This window comes from Vicugna pacos, chromosome 22, assembly GCF_048564905.1.
Source record: "Vicugna pacos chromosome 22, VicPac4, whole genome shotgun sequence".
NCBI lineage: Eukaryota > Metazoa > Chordata > Mammalia > Artiodactyla > Camelidae > Vicugna > Vicugna pacos.
In genome coordinates this window covers 1,907,535-1,924,442 of record NC_133008.1, presented here as the reverse complement: position 1 = coordinate 1,924,442, position 16,908 = coordinate 1,907,535, and the positions used below count along the sequence as shown (strand labels likewise).

The 16,908-nt window shown below is 38.6% G+C and overlaps 1 protein-coding gene across 1 annotated transcript in view; it reads right to left on the bottom strand.

Moving 5' to 3' along the window:
- The window catches only part of LOC140688318 (uncharacterized), a 136,633-nt gene that overhangs the window by 20,276 nt on the left and 99,449 nt on the right, over positions 1–16,908 (bottom strand). Inside the window, exon 14 of the mRNA XM_072946943.1 lies at positions 7,509–7,635. The gene's annotated coding sequence lies outside the window, so the exon portion shown is untranslated. The remainder of the gene's footprint in view (positions 1–7,508; positions 7,636–16,908) is intronic.

The window sequence follows — 16,908 nt, the reverse complement described above, 5'->3', positions numbered from 1 at the left end:
CCCTGCGTCTCCCAACTCAGGCCTATCACTCACAGATGTGAATGGACCCCTCCTTCAGGGACCAGATATCCTCAGACACCGAGTCCCACTACCCTCAACTGACCTACCAGATACTCACTGGCACTCACTCAGCACTGACTCTCTGCTGGAGACCACGCTGCACACTGCACAGTGTATCTCACTGGATCTCCACAATAGTCCTGGGAATTGGGTACATCACTGCTTCAATTGATTAGATAAATTGTTTCACTTCCTTGCGTGCGTCATTCAAACTGACACGGCTACTAAGCCACAAGCCTGGGCCTGAAAACCACTTGAAAATTGGACACTGCTACACCTCGCAGCCACCCTACTCTGACTCATCACATCATCTCCTGCCAAGCCTTCTAAATGTTTCCAAACATTCTAGAAGACAAATATGAACTATGAGAGCACCCCACTCTCCTACTTAAAATCTGTCAATGATGGTTCACTCCCCTTAGGAGAAAGCCCAACCAGGCCTGAGCACAGCCTAAGGCCCCAGCATCCGCTTTCCCTGCACGGCCGCACCGCGTCACCCACCACGCAGCTCTACACGTGCCGTGTCTAGGACAGAGATGCTGACTCCGCACAACCCAGGGCTTGTCTCACTCGAACAATGATCACCTTCTTCAGAGCTCATCTTCTTCATTGCTGACTCTCACAAAAATGTTTTCTCATGATGAATCAATATCTTTTTCCTTACAACTGCCCATCATTAATAATGAGCTCCCCCCAAAGAGAGAAGACCTAATTCTCAGTCTCCTTATCTGTAAAGTGAGAATAACAAGGAAATATGTGAGGTTTCAAGAGAAATAATATTCATGTGAGGCTGAGGGACAATTCCGTCATACAGTAAGCATTCAATATGTGCTTACTTAATATTAATAAGAATATATTGCATTCTAGCAACCTTCAATCAATGTTTTATGACTTTGTCCAACAGACTACTGACAAACTGTTGGACGAACCACTTTGAGCAGATCAGCACAAGCATACTGGGAGAGGTAAGTGCTGACTCCAGTTACAGCTGCAGCCACCCAGCACTACGGGGCGGGGGCAGTTTGCTCAAACTCTTACATGTTGCTTGAGCATTTAGTTCTCATTATAGAATAAAGACAGTTGTTCTTTAGTCAAAGCTCCTGAAACATAAATCTTCAAAGATTGATGCAAATTAGGTTTCAAGTACAACACTCTCACTAGAATTTATTTGAAAATTATAGTCTTAGCTACTCCGCACATCAAAAGGGCATAATCTTAATGTATCTGACTAAATACACTGAAAGGGTTGTTTAAAAGTAATTAAGAAGAAGCCATTCAGAATAAGCTCTCAGTATCATCTGCACAAAGACCCACCCAAGGGTCTCATTTCTCACTTCCACATAGGTGTTTTCAAGTAGCTTACCTTGGGTCTTGGTTTCTTATAACACGGGGCGGGGAATAGTTGTGGATAGATTTATGTAGCAAATATATACCAAGGGTATTTGTTGTGAAGGAATTCTACAAATAAGAAGATTGATACATAGTCCCACCCATAAGAAATTCAGCCTTTCCATTTACAACAGCATTAAAAATAAAGTGAGAGATACATTTAACAAAAATTTACAAGATTTGTACATTGAACTTTTTGAAGTAACACCAGAATAAATTTTAAAAGATCTACATATATGGAAGACATCCCATTTTCATGGAATGATTGACAATATTATTAAAAATGTTAAGAATCCTCAAAGTGAACTATATATTCAGTGGAATCCCTATCAAAATTCCAGCTGACTTCTATGCAAAATTGAAAAACTGATCCCAAAATTCACATGGACGTGCAAGGGGCCCAGGACAGCAAAAACAACCTTGAAAAAGAAGAGTATAGTTGGAGGACTCACTTTAAAGTGTACTAAAATGCTATAGTACTAAGTCAGTATGATACTGGCATAAGTTTGGATAAATAAATCTAAAAGACACAATAAAAACCCACGGGGAAAAACTTACATTTACAGACACTTTTCCACTAGGGGGCCAAAAACACTCCATTGAAAGAATAGTCTATTCAACTAATGGTTCAGGGACAGCTGGGTATCTGCAGGCAAAACAATCAATCTGGAATCTGAACACCCATATTTTATATAACAAATAAAATTAATTGGAAATAGATCACAGACAGAAATGTAAGATTTAAACTTATAAACTTTCTAAAAGAAGACACAGTATAAATCTTTGTGGGCCTAGAATAGGCTTTGGTTTCCTAGATACAAAACCAAGAGCACAAGTGATAGAAGGAAAAAGCAGATAAACTGGACTTCATCAAAACTAAAACCTTTTTCTTACAAAGGACATCATCAAGAAAGTGAAATGACAGGGGAAAAGGGTATCTCAAGTCAGAGAGTGCGTGCTTTGCAAAAAAATAAAATAAATCTTTACATCTAACTACCTCCCTTGTAAAGAAATTGTTTTAATGTTTAAAAAAATATAGTTAAAGACAATGTGCAGAATAGAAGAAAAATTTTGCAAAGCATGTATCTAATAAGAGAGTAGTATCCAGGATATATAACGAATGCTTACAACTGAACAATACAAAAAAATACACCCAATTTTTAAATTTACCACGAATTTAAATAGATATACAAATGGCCAATAATCATATGAAAAGATGCTCAGCATCACTAGGGAAGTCAAAAACAAAATGAGATCTCATTTTACACCCACTAGGATGGTTATAACCAAAACATGGACAATAACAAATGTCGTTCAGGAGGCAGAGAAACCTCATATGTGGCCAGGGGAAAGGAACAATGTTGCAGCTTCTTTGGAGAAGTCTGGTATTTCCTCAAAAGCTTAGAGTTATATGTCTCAGCAATTCCACTCCTACATATAGAGTCATCTCTCAATATCCTTGGGGGGTTGGTTTCAGGAACCCCACACCCTGGATACCATAATCCAAGGATGTTCGAGTCCCTTTACAATCAACCATCTGGATTCATGTAGTGGAAACTACAGATATGGCGGGGCAAATGTACAGCCAACAGAATGAAAACATATTCTCATAAAAAATTTCACATCAATATTCATAGCAGTATCATTCAGAGTAGCCAAAAGTTACTAACAATATCCATCCATCAATGAACGGATAAACAAAATTACCAAGAATAGGCCCACAAACTTTTGGTCATTGAAACTTTGACAAAGGAGGTGAGAAAATACAATGGAGTAAAGACAGCCTCTTCAGCAAATGTTGTAGGGAAAACTTAACAGCTGCATGTAAATCATTGAAGTTAGACTACTCCCTCACAGAATATACAAAAATGAATACAAAATGTGTTAAAGACTTAAACATGTAGACAAGACACTATAAACCTCTTAGAAGCAACCATAGGCAAAACATGTGACATACATCTCAGCAATGTTTTCCTAGAGCAGTCTACTCAAGCAATAGAAAAACAACCAAAAATATACAAGAGCGATCTAATTAAACTTACAAGCTTTTGCACAGCTATGGAAACAGTAAGCAAAACAAAAAGACAACCAACCTATGGAATGGGGGAAAATATTTACAATAAATGAAACTGCTAGGGGCTTAATTCCCAGAATATGTAAACAGCTTTTACACTTAATAAGAAACAAAAACAAACAATTCAATTCAAAAGTTGGCAGAAGTCCTAAAGAAACATTTCTCCAATGAAGACGTACAAATGGCCAGTAGCCACATGAAAAAATATTCAATATCATTATCAGAGAAATGCAAATCAAAACTGCAATCAAGTATCACCTCTCACCAGTCAGAATAGCCATCATTCAGAAGTTCACTGACAATAAATACTGGAAAGTCTGCGGAGAATTGGGAACACACCTACACTGTGGTGGGGATACAGTTTGGTGGAGCCATTGTGGAAAAGTGTATAGATGTTCCTCTAAAGACAAAAAATTGACCTCCCATATGAACCATCAATTCCACTCCTGGGCATATATCCAGAAGGAACCCTAATTGAAAAAGACACCTACACCCCAATGTACACAGCAGCACTATTTACAATATCAAGACATGGAAGCAACCGAAATGTCCACTGAGAGATGACTGGATAAAGAGGTTGTAGCATATTTGTCCAATAGACTACTATTCAGCCATAAAATAATAATAAAATAATGGCATTGGCAGCAACATCAATGGACCTGGAGAATGTCATTCTAAGTGAAGTAAGCCAGAAAGAGAAAGGAAAATACCATATGAGATTGCTCACATGTGGAATCTAAAAAAAAAAAAAAAGAAAGAAACAAAAAAATAAACTTATCTACAGAACAGAAACAGACACAGAGACATAGAAACCAAACTATGGTTACCAGTGGGGAGAGGGTGTGGGAAGGAATAAACTGGGAGTTCAAGATTTGCAGATACTGAGTAAGTAAAGAATAAACAGCAAGTTTATACTGTATAGCACAGGAGAATATATTTAATATCTTATAGTAACTTATGTTTAAAAAGAGGATGAAAATGAATGCAGGTAGGTTCCTATTTAGCTGAAGTGTTGTGCTGTACACAAGAAACTAACACAAAATTATAAACTAACAAGACTTCAATGAAAATATTTTTAAATAGACCAAAAACGAAAAAAAAAGGAAAAGGATATTATCAAGCAAAAAGAATAAAGTACTGATTCAGGCTACAATTATGGATGAACCTAGAAACTTTATGCTAAAATAAGCCAGACACAGAAAGCCAAATAGTGCCCTTTAAGGTGAACTGTATCTAAGCATTTATTGTACTACTCCTGTAAATTTTCCGGAGGTTTGAAATCTATCAATATCAAAATAAAATGTATTATGCATTAAAAAGTTAAAACACTTCCTCACAGGAGGGCTTTAATTATTAAATGCAGAAACGCATATAAAGCTCTTGGAAAAACAATTTGCACGTCCACACACAGTCACTGCTGTCACTGCCACTCAGAGGGTGGTGACAGCGCTGATGAGAGCTGCCTCCACTCGCTCCCCTGCAGAAAGGAGTGAAGGCCTGAGCTCTGACAGGCAGGGTGAGCGTGAACCTGAGTCATACACAGCCACGTTCCAGACTCTGCGTTACCCAACTTTCTTATACAAACTGCAACATGTAATGTAAACACGCTAGAGGGATGTATCTTACAACACAGGGAATACAGACAATGTTTTACAGTAACTATAAATGGAGCATCTATTGTACACCTGAAACTAATATCATATTTTAAATCAGCTATATTTTTATGAAAAATTAAAAAATATTTTTAAAATGCTATCACTTTAATATTCAATTCGGTTTTTAAGTTACTACTAAACAGCTCAGAATGTATAAAAGCATTTAATTGTGCTGTTTGCTTACATATTTATTTACATTCAGCCTCTTGCTAAAAGAGAATTTAAACAATTCTGTTAAACACAGCTTAACAACCATAACAACAAAAAGGCAAAACTGAGAGTGAAGAGAAAATGAAGATTCAATACTTAAATGAAACCAGGGGGAAGTAAACTCATAAAAATGGATTCCATGAAGTCAGGGCAAGTGTTAAGGCTGACTAGAAATTCAGCTGTAGGATTCTTGGCAGCGAAACCAAAAAGAAAAGATGATGGGGCGGGTGGTAGAGCGTGTGCTTAGCGTGCACGGGGTCCTGGGTTGAAGCCCCAGGGCTTCCACTAACAGGTAAATACATCTAATTAACTGCCCCCCTAAAAGATCACCAAAGAAAAGGAAAAGAGAAATTTCTTTCTCAAAGAACCCTGATATTAAATTTGGATTAAATATTAAAAAAAAGAAAAAAAGAAAAATTCAAAAGATAAGTGACACTGAAGGAAAACCACAGCTGGCCTAACAAGCTAAGTCACAAATCAAAGTGTCGGTTTCCTGATCTAAGTTTTGCTGGGCTACCTGGTAAATCTGAAGTTTAGTGTCAGTTTACTGGGCTAATAAGCTAACCCGAAAATCCAAGGTCAACAGTTGTCAGTAACGTGATCTGTTCCAAATTGATAAGCTTCAGTGTACTGATTCCTTGCTTTTTGTTGTTTGAGCCTTATTGGGTATTAGCCCCATACTTGTAATTAACCCTATAAAACCTCATGTGCACGTCTTGGAGGTGCTCAGAGCTTTGGAAAAGAAACCCCTCTGAGCCCGCCAGCGTAAAAAATCTCAGTACTCCAACCCTCTGTGTGATTCTTATTTCTTGGCTGGCCTTTTGTTTCCATAACAACACAAGCGATAATGCCCGTGAGATAAATCTGGGGAGGCTGCTGGTAAGTCGTCATGTCTCACGTGGGAAAATCTGAAACATCCGTCTCACCACTCAGAGTCATCATAAGCCCACACCACACCTCCTGCCGTTAAATGCAGGAGCACGGTTAGGGCCCGGCCTTTGCTGTCTTTGTGTCATCACAGTGATACAGGATGGAAGGGGGAAGAGCACAGCCATTCAAGGAAGGCCGCAGCAATTGACATCAAAATGGTGAAGGATTCAACCCCCAATAGGCCTTGAGGCTCAGGATGAAGAGATTTAACTTCTAGCAGATCTTGAGATTCAGTAAACATCCATTGTAATAGTAACCTGGTGAATAACATGCCCCAGGCACCATGGCAGTCCCAATGATAGCCACAAAAGGTCAAAGGGTGGAAAATGGCCAACTCCCTGGGAATCCTAGCCCCTTGCCCTAAGGCTGGTCCTTCTACTTATTAGCATATGAAACCACCAAGCCCAAGAAAACAAGCAACACAGCGCCACCTCGCGGTCACCACTCTCTGTCCCTCTTTGGAGAAGACAGACCTTCTGCCTGTGGGGTGTGTACCTACTTCTAATCTGTGCATGAAACCCCCACACCTCGTGACGTTTCTCTTGCATTTCAATGTATCTGTCTGAATATATATACCTTTACTCAACACTGGCTTGCTCTTGAATTCTTTACTGCATGAAGTCAAAGAACAAAATCTGGTGGGGCACATCCCAGGGGCTCAACGAAAGCCTGGGACACAGCCCTTCTCATGCCCAACGTTTTTTATTCTTGTATCAACAGGACTGGGCTGTGAAGTGAGGTCTGAGGCCCCAGCTGAGGGACAGAACCAGCTTCCAGGGTTCCAATTTGCGGGCAGCCTCTCCCCCAGCTTGGGCCTTGGGGTCTGCCCGGTTCTCTGTGTTTCTCTGTTGTGCTGACTCCCCAGCCATACAGCGTACTCCTAGGCCTGTCCCCACAAAACCCTTCTCTCCAAAATACAAGCACGTCATGTCACAATCCTCTTGTTCAACCAGGAAATGTTCAGCCCACTTTTTTCCTCCCCAATAAAGTACCCAACTGTCCTCCCTCCCATCACATCACTTCTTTCTTTGTGAGAACTCTGCACTCGCCACACCCCATCATGAACACAGGTGTCTTGCTGGCTGTGACCGAGATGTTTCTTTCTCACACAGCAAGCGTCCTTTCACTTTCCCCTTGTTACCTTAAAAAAGCCTTTCCTGAGTCACCCACCCCTCTGATTATGAACTCACAATGTGCTGAAGTTGCAGTCACTATGTGCATACATCCCAGTTTTGGCTAGGTTTCCATCACAAGATCTTCATTAAGGAGCTGCATCAAGAAGTTATACAGGGTATTCTTACATCAGAGTGGAGGAACCTGCAAAAAATTTAAACGGATTTGAAGAGAGTGTTAACCAGGGACAGAGATGTCGCGGGTCCTAGTCAAAAGTGTCATGAGGAAAAATGTTCTCCCAAGGCTCAGAGTGGCTTCTGAACACAGAATCCTCAGGGAGGAGGTGACAGGCAGTGATTAGGGTGGGTGATACAGGTTACGCTCCCCCAGCTGGGGAAGAATAGGTTTTTTTCTTGTTTTCCAAACAATTTCTTACTACCTTTTTCTCTTATTGCCACATACCATTTCCTACGAATTAAGCATATCAATGTCAGTCATTTGGGCCACTTGGGAGAAGCTACACGATGCCATTCACAGGGATGGGGCATGACAGCCACACCAGTCTAGGTTGAAAGACCAGTGGGGGTATTTGCAAGGTAATCACGGGCATGCAGCAAACTCCCCAGCTTCAATGACCTCATCTCAAAGCTGGGGTCAATAAAACTACCAAGCAATTTGCGTGAAGATTATGGCCAATGTTTACTAGGTAAGTGCCCGTGAAAGCTGCCGCTTAATGGGGAATGAGTACGATCAATGAGGCCCTGTCTACCTGCCCACACGCGCCCTGCCTTCCTGCCTTGCTGCAACAGCAGAACTTGTTTAGGTGAGATGAACACCCCCAGAGCAGCCCAGACGGGAAAGCTCCCAGCTCTGCACGGCGAGACGTGTTCCTTTCCTTCTCAGAGCTGATCACAGTTTGCTGTCGTCTGTTTTTATGTTTATCCCTTTTGTAACTGCCTCTCCTCCGGAGTTTTTGCTCAAGCAGCACAGGGCCAGGTGTGTCTTGGGTCCTGCCGGATATTCTGGGCAGGGAAACAGCCAACTCCATATCTGGCTCTGGTGCTGAATGGAGAGAGCAGAAGGCCCAGGGGCCCATGCTGAACTGAGGCCCCTGCACCCAAAATTATGGTCTGACCTTGGGCAAATTACACAGTCTTCTTTACCCTGAGATTCCTCATCTGTCCATGAAAATAACTGCCCATGTCACACAGAGTTACAAGTATTAAAGGAAATCAACAAATTCACAACCTAGCCAAGGGGCTACAAGTGCATCCTCAACAGACAAATGCTGCCTTTACGGCTCTGACGCACGCTAAGCGGGGCGGCCCCACACAGTGAACACTGCTAAGTGCCAGGGTGTTAAATGCTTCATGTGTGCTATAATACTCTTTAGATCTTACAACAATCCCAGGAAGAAATGAATATTATCATGCCCATTTCACAGATTCACCAACAGGTTGAGAGTATGCATTCTATTCCAAGGCCCTATGGTGAAGAAATGGCAATTTAAACCGGAATCTGGGCCCAGGCCTTGGCTCCATCTCTCTCCCATCCACCTGACCACTTGCCTATGAATTCCACCTGTCCAATATAAAAGTTTGCAGCCGGCCATCTCTTAAAAGCAATGTGTGCCACCGTTTGTCAATGTTGTTTAATTACCATAAACTGTTCTCAGAAACCACTACAGTTAAGAAAGTTGGACTTAAGGAATTCTGCATTGCGTTCTCCTGCAATGGGCAGGATCCCTTTCCTACACCTCCAAATCCAAGTGTATGCTTCCTCCATGTTTATGTTTGCACACGGCTTATTAAAGCAGAAGGTATCTGCAGTAATTCCATCTCGGTTGCTTTCCAAGTTTGCAGATTATCCATATTCGGTCTGTGAACGAAAATACTACAATGTGAATGAGAATACTGCAACCATGTCAGTAAACAAAGAATACTGATACCAAGTCATTAAAGGCTTCCGCCACTCCCCGGCGAGGACAGGCCTGCAGCCCAGCCACTGCAGCAACTCACAATGGTGCCCTCTGAGCAGACTCAGAATAAGAAAGGACGGGCTACTGGCCCGAGATAGCTAGGTGCTTGTCTAAAAAATGAATTCAGTGAGTCCTAATATTTGCTTCCTCCCATTCATACAAAATCACTAAATTCTTGAACTTGAGATACCTGGCTTTCTTTAGATAACAAGTAATCTTTTATTGTTCCAACAACCTGGTCTTTGTTGTAGTGCTCCTATATATCCTAGCTCTTCCTCAACCTCTTGGGAGCAGTCCCTCAGAGAGTTCTGAGAGACGGTCATCCTGGCTCGAGTCCTCCCGCCAAATAAAACATAACTCTTAACTTTTAGGCTGCACGTTTATTTCAGTCAACAGTTTTGGACACCATGAAGCACCACAGCAGAATTCTCTCCACCTGAACTCTCCAAGTAACCAGAGCCTTGGTACCAGCAGTGGCCCTTTGTGCTCATCCGCCTCCTCGGGGGGTCCAGATGAATTTGGCTGAGTCTCTCCTGGTTCTCAGATCTCACATATTGGTTGATGATCCTAAGTTTTATCTGGCGGTGTATCCAGGTACGTGGCCCTCCAGTTGAAAGAAACTGAGGTGAATTACCCACCCAGTGGAGACATCCCGAGTGGGTCCAAGTTGAAAGACACTGGGTTCAGGACTGAGTGGTTAGGTAAGAGGCTGGTCTAATGTTTTCCTCAATTTGGTTACCTCCATTGAATTTTTCAGGATAAAAGTAAAACTCTTATGAGGAAACTTTCAACTCCAAATTTTGGACCATCCTCCTGGCTGGTAACAGCATTCTCGGGTGACAGGGAATCTTCCAGGAGTGGTAGACACAAAGACTTCATGCCACAGAGTTGTCCCTGTGGGAAATCTTACTAGCAAATTTATTCTGAGAACCCGACCTTACAATGGGGAATAGAACTTTCAAAAAAAAAAAAAATACAGAACAGAAAAGAAAAGAAAAAGAAATGACAGATTGCCAGTCTCCAAGTAAAACCCCAGCCAGAATTATGTACATACAAAACTTACAACATTAATCGGGAATAAGAAAAAAAAAAACTCACTCTGGAAATAACCAGGCCTGATAAAAACATTTTTTGGCATTCTGAACTTATAAAAACAAAATCCCCTTTAGTGGGAACTTGGATTTCTCTTCCTGTGTCCTTGAAATGTAAAAGTTTTATCTTTCTCTGGATGTTTTAAGTGTGTGCATGTAAGTATATATATGTTTAGTTTAGTTTTTAAAGGAAACCTTGGACTCTGCCATACAAATTTTCAAGTATTGTGTACATACGGTGGCCACGCAAATAAATTGGGATTCTAAGCAATTGTTTGATTGTACCAATTTTCAGATATTTTGCCATCTTAAACTTTGTTGCATCAGCCTGGACCACGAAGGCTTTAAGCTTTTGGAGAGTAAACCTTTGAATTTTATTTAGGCAACACCCCGACTCTCATGTGGAAGGGCCTCTTCATCTTATTGGTTTAAAATCACTATATATATATATATATATTTATATATATATAAATTGATGGCCATATGATGGATTTTTTAATTTGGAAAAACTTTTTAATTGGTGAAAGTTTAAAGAGATCTCATTATAAACGGCTGTTTTATTGGTACCTATTAAAATAAAGTTTAAATGCAGAAAAATATATCTAATGGTTAACCTATGAACTCAGATATAAAAATATAACTGGTTTGAAAAGCTACATTTTTGTTTTTCCTTTCTGATAAATGTTTCTAGAGATGCTAATAAAAACTTAGTATAATTAATGTTAATTAGGTTGAATAACTGGAAAAAGGATAGTAAAAATGTCAAAAAAAACAGATAAGTGGCTTATCCCAAAAGGATAAATATTTTTATATGGTTATTTTGAATGAGATCAATAAAATGGACATTTTTGGATTTACATACAGGGTTTTGATACTACACTACGTAAAGTTAAAAAAAAAAGGGCCAAAGAGTTCACCTACTCCCCCCCAACATTAAAGTTCAAACAAGTCCGTTTTATTTACCACAGTTTAAAATATATTTATATGTAGACTGAAATACTTGATCAAGGATTGGGACAACAGACCAATTAATGAAATTAAAAATCGAGAAGGGCCTAAGCTCTTTGGCTGAAACTTGGGCATCCTAGAGACTTCTATAAAATTATATACAATGTACACCCACAAAAAAAAGGTTTCTGTCACTCCTTCTAGAAATAAGAATTATTGATTAAACTTAATAAATATAAAAATTAAAGGTATAAGATTTAATAAAATTGAGATAAAATTTGTGAAATTGGTATATTTAGATGGTCTTTATATAAACCTTTTGCTTATGTTGTGGGATAGATATGTTTCAGTGGAAAAACGCTTCCCCTTCTTGGTATTATAAGGCTGGGCACATGTCTGTCCCTCTGAAAATATTAATTGAACAAATTAAAGGAAACCAATATAGTTACTTGAGACGTCCAATATAACGTAAATCTAAAAAGTAATTTGAGTAGCTAAAAAAAATATACAGGTTTACCCTGGGTTTAACTTATAACTCAAGGAAAAGAGACCTTAATAAATGTCTTATGCAAGCTTTGGAAGACAAAATAAAGAAAACCTTAGTTTTAAAACATGGAATTCTTTGTTTACAGCTCTTCTCACTGATACAAAAATGCCAATTAAGGAGATAAAATTGGGTCTGGGTGACAGAGCAGTTATCTGGGGACCTGGAAGAGAGTGTCTTTGTCTTGCAGATCAGAAATATAAATACAACAAACAGTGACCTAGGACTGAGCCTAATTAGCTCAACGACATAAAACTTGAGGCCATGAAATTTTTGGCATTTTAGAACTCAGAACTCTGACGGGTCCTTCAGACTTTGTGAGGAAATCTTAATTATCTGTTTCATAAATAGTAAGCCTTAGTGATTTGAGCAAGCAAATTCAGCTTACTCCAACTATTATTATAAATATAAGTAAGTTTTAAAGTGAAGCTATGAGATCTCTAGCTTTTGTCTGTTTATAAGCCTGCATACAGATTATAGAAGTGAGATATTTCTACTGCTAAAAAAAAAAAAATTTCGAAGTCAAAGAGCTCTGCTTAATTGATGTAAAAATATAAGAGCTTAAAAATTAATTATTTTTAAAATAAAAACTTAACAAATTGACTTTCAGTGTCATGTGAATTGGAAAATATTCAATATTAAGGTAATATTTGATATTGTTTAGTTTAAGTATGTTCTAATATAGACATCTTTAAAATCATCCATCTTAACTATAATACCTTTACTGTACCTAGGTTTAATGAAAGTCAAATAAGATCCTGTTATATCTGTTGCAGATTTGTCAAAAAAAAAATAACAGTAATGTGCTGTGGTAAAATTTTAAGTAAATTAAATGCAAATGAGATGAGAGCTTTGGGTAAATATTTAAAATATATTTTTAAAATGTATGCTTAAAATAATCTCTAAATGTTTGATAACTTTAAATTCTAGAGTTGTGCTAAATTAAGTTAAATGACAAGATTTTATTAAATAGCTATGCCATTTTCAGATAAAATGATTGAAATATGAATTACTTAACATTTAACTTCCTCTTACAGTGAAACTAAAGGTGTTTAGAAATATTAATAAATGGTTGGTATCACACAGAAATAGTCTCTATTAGTAAGGGAATGATCTCAGTATCCTAGGAAAGTAATATAAATGCGTAAAGGAAGATGTAAGAATGGAATAATACTTTGTTAATGAAAAATAGTGACTTTCTCCTGAAGCTGGTTACCTCTGAATGGAAGACAAAATAAGGGACACACTAATATAAGTATAGAAAGCTGTGGAAGGCTTGTGGAAAAGGAACCCTGAGGAAAGTTTTGTACGTGGGCAGAATTGGCTAAGTTTAGAATCAAATTGGGCAACGTAAATGAATCTTAGAAGTTAGCTGGAACAAGATTAGATTTGGTTTTCTCTCTGTTAAGAGGAAAAAATTTTCTTAAAATATTAATCCACCTTCAGTAACAGATTGTAAAACTTCTTATACCACTTAGCTGATCTGTTCTGCCTTTACATTTGACATATTTTCTTGTTAATGAATTAGTACTACATTACAGTGATCTATATGTTTATCTGATCAAGTGTTCTGAAATCTTTCAAAAAGCTCCCCAAATATAAAATTCTAATTAATTAAATAAAAATTAATTTAATTAATTAAAATTCTTTTAATCTCCAGTTAAGTTTGGGATGCTACAGAAGGCCCCTGAAACATCCCAAAGAGAGATTTTTAACTATAAAGTTTCATTTGGCATTTTAAATAACATGGAATTGTCAAATGAATCATAAAACTTCTAAGGTTATATTGAATGAGAAATATTATTAATATAGGTATTGTAGAAATTATATGGACTCCCTAAAATTCTGGTTTATCTGAAATGTTACCAGTGATAATTATGGGTATAGTGAACAGGTTTCTTTATTGATTATAGTGTAATGGTGTTTAACCATGCTTTTAAATCTTTTGTCATTTATAGACAGTTAATTGTTTTCTTCTGATGGTTTTGCAAAATGCTTTCTCTTCAAGGAGATTTACTGATTTCTAATAAATTTCAAACTACAGCACTGAACTAAACTGGGTAAGAAATTTTAAAGTTCTAATGAAAACTCTCATTGAAAGAATTAGTTACATGGGACTGATTAACCAGCTGAATATGGTTACAATTTTTGATACTGTTTGAAATACTACTGCCTTTTTACCTGTTTCCCAGACATAAAGAATCTTTTCTCCTTAAGCTAGTTATGGTTCACAGCAATTTGATAAATTATAACTATGTATACAGACTTGGAACAGTTATCTTTTCTCTCTATCTGATCCCTCAAAAGACTAAAAATACTTAGGTCCCCAGTGGCTCTATCAGACAAATTAGGGAGATCATCTCCTAAGAGATATAGGAGTATAAAGGTATTTTAAGGATTTTAAAGAGAAAAGAATTTACCTAATTCTGTAAGGCAAAAATCCATGAAAAGCCTTGACGTGGCTTTCTTGGCCTTAGAAAACCTTATTAACATTCTACCCTGAGACTCCGTATTAAAACTTCCAACACAGTCAATTTAAAAAGCCTATATGATCAAATAATCAGATTTAATTTGTAAAGAAATTAATCTTGATTTGGCTATATTTGAGAAAACTGAGGGTAACTTTAGAGAGAAAAAAATTTTATTTTAGTCGGTATTAAATTCTAGTTTTGTTAATTGAGGTCCATATTTACTAAGACACTTCCCAGATCATTCCTTGCTGTTATGTCACACTGCTGTACAGTTTAATTGAATTATGAAAAGAATACTCTAGGTTTGATTCTGAAGCTCAGTAATCTATCCTTGGGTAAAATTCCAATGCCCCATGACCTGCAGCCAGGGGATTATACATACTGCAACAGGCATGACTTAAAGAACTGTCTCCAACCTGAATGGAAAGACCCTTTTTCAGATACTCTTAACTAGACCATACACACCAAAGCTGAAGGAAACGGAGTCTCGGATTCATTTCCTATCTGAAACAGCCCCTGCAGTGCACTGGCCTATAGAGCGCTGCTCACCTTAAAACAATGCCCAAATGGAGAAAAAGCTTCCATACCAGGATGAGAAGAAGACGACATCTGAGCTAGACTGCTGACCCAAGACACCGGACCAGGACTGTATACCAATTACTTTGATAATTTCTCCAACCTTTGATTATGAACTACTCCAATTGTTAAGTTTATGATAAATTACCTATGTCTAGTACTTCTGTGTTACCTTGGTGGGTTTCCCTAATACAAGGCTCTAACTAGGTAGCCCTCAGAAACATTATTCTAAAAAGAAATTATAGTTCTGTTTAGGCCACTGTTGATCTTACAAGGTGGGAGATTTCAACTGGCCAATTAATACCTGCTCTGACCCTGACCATAAATATGAACTTTCTCATAGGATCAAACTCAGAAACACAAGCAAAATTTTAACCCAAAAATACAACTTCTCGACTAGTAAATTCTTACTCGTGACTTTATTAACGTTACTAGCTGTATTACTTATATCCTGTCTATTTTATAAAATTGTTGTCTGTTACATTTCCCAATGTGTAACTAGGCCCACAAGATTGATGATGGCTAAACATCTTGAAGAAACAGATAAAATTTATAACCCTGAATAAAATAAATATAATAGTGTGATTCTAGGTATGGGAATGAGCAAAGAAGGTTAAACACTTCCTGGATCATAATAGAGTAGTAAGACAGGTGATCCAGAGAACTTTTAGTATCAACAGGGCCTGATAAAAAAAACTAACACCTTGAATGGCAACTCAGAAGATACTTCACCTGAACTAGGAATGAGCCATCCTAGCAACGTGGGACAAAATTGGTCATGAAATTTCTCTCAAAATATTGGTCGAATTTAGGACCAAGGGGGAACACTGTGAATGAAAATACTACAATGTGCATGAAAATACTGCAACCATGACAGTAAACAAAGAATGCTGAATCCGAGTCATCAGTGGCTGCTGCCAACCCCCAGCGAGTACATGCCTACAGCCCGGCCTCTCAGCCACTCACAGTGGTGCCCTCTGAGCAGACTCAGTGTAAGAAAGGACAGGATACTGGCCCTAGATAGCCAGGGGCTTGCCAAAGGAATGAATTCAATGACCCAAATGTTTGCTTCCCACCATACATAGAAAAGCAGTAAATACTTGAACTTGAGATATCTGGTTTTCTTTAGATAACAAGCAATATTTTATTGTTCCAATTACCTGATCTTTGTTGTAAAGATTCTATTTATCCTAGCTCCTCCCCTACCTCTTGGGAGCAGTCCCTCAGAGTGATCTGAGAGGCTGTCATCCCGGCTTGAGTCCTCCAGCCAAATAAACCAAATCCCTTAACATTTAGGCTGAACGTTTATTTCAATGAAGTCCCAGAATAGACACAACTCATCAATTCTGTAATGGAACACACTGAATCAGGAACCAAAAGCGTGTTTTAGTCCAGAAAATCTCCAGGTTCCTATTTCTTCCTGTCATTATACAATCCCTCCAGAACTCATTACTTTGCTGTCTGCTCCTCTGGCAACCAAACTCAGAGAAGAGTCAACTCAGCAGAGCACCATGCTGGGGAGAACCCCCCGCAGAAGCACTGCAGGCTGCCTTCCCTCCCGCACGCTCTGCTGACCCTTGGTGTCCTCCGTGGAGACCAGGCCAACACAGCTCTTCCCAACAGCTGCAAAGTCGCACACGTTAAATAAATCATTTTATTTTATATGATATTTTACGTATATACCCATCTCTGAAAACAGCTTTGCCAGAAGCCCAAATCTTCAACATTAATCTGCAAAGGCAAATCAGGTCCCCAAGGGAAAACAAGTCTTAAGACGACGCTAAGGCCTCCAAATTCCTCTCCACGACCATGAACCAAACTGCCTGCAGGTCTGCAGCTGCAGGAGGCTACATGTCTGCTTTTAAAGCA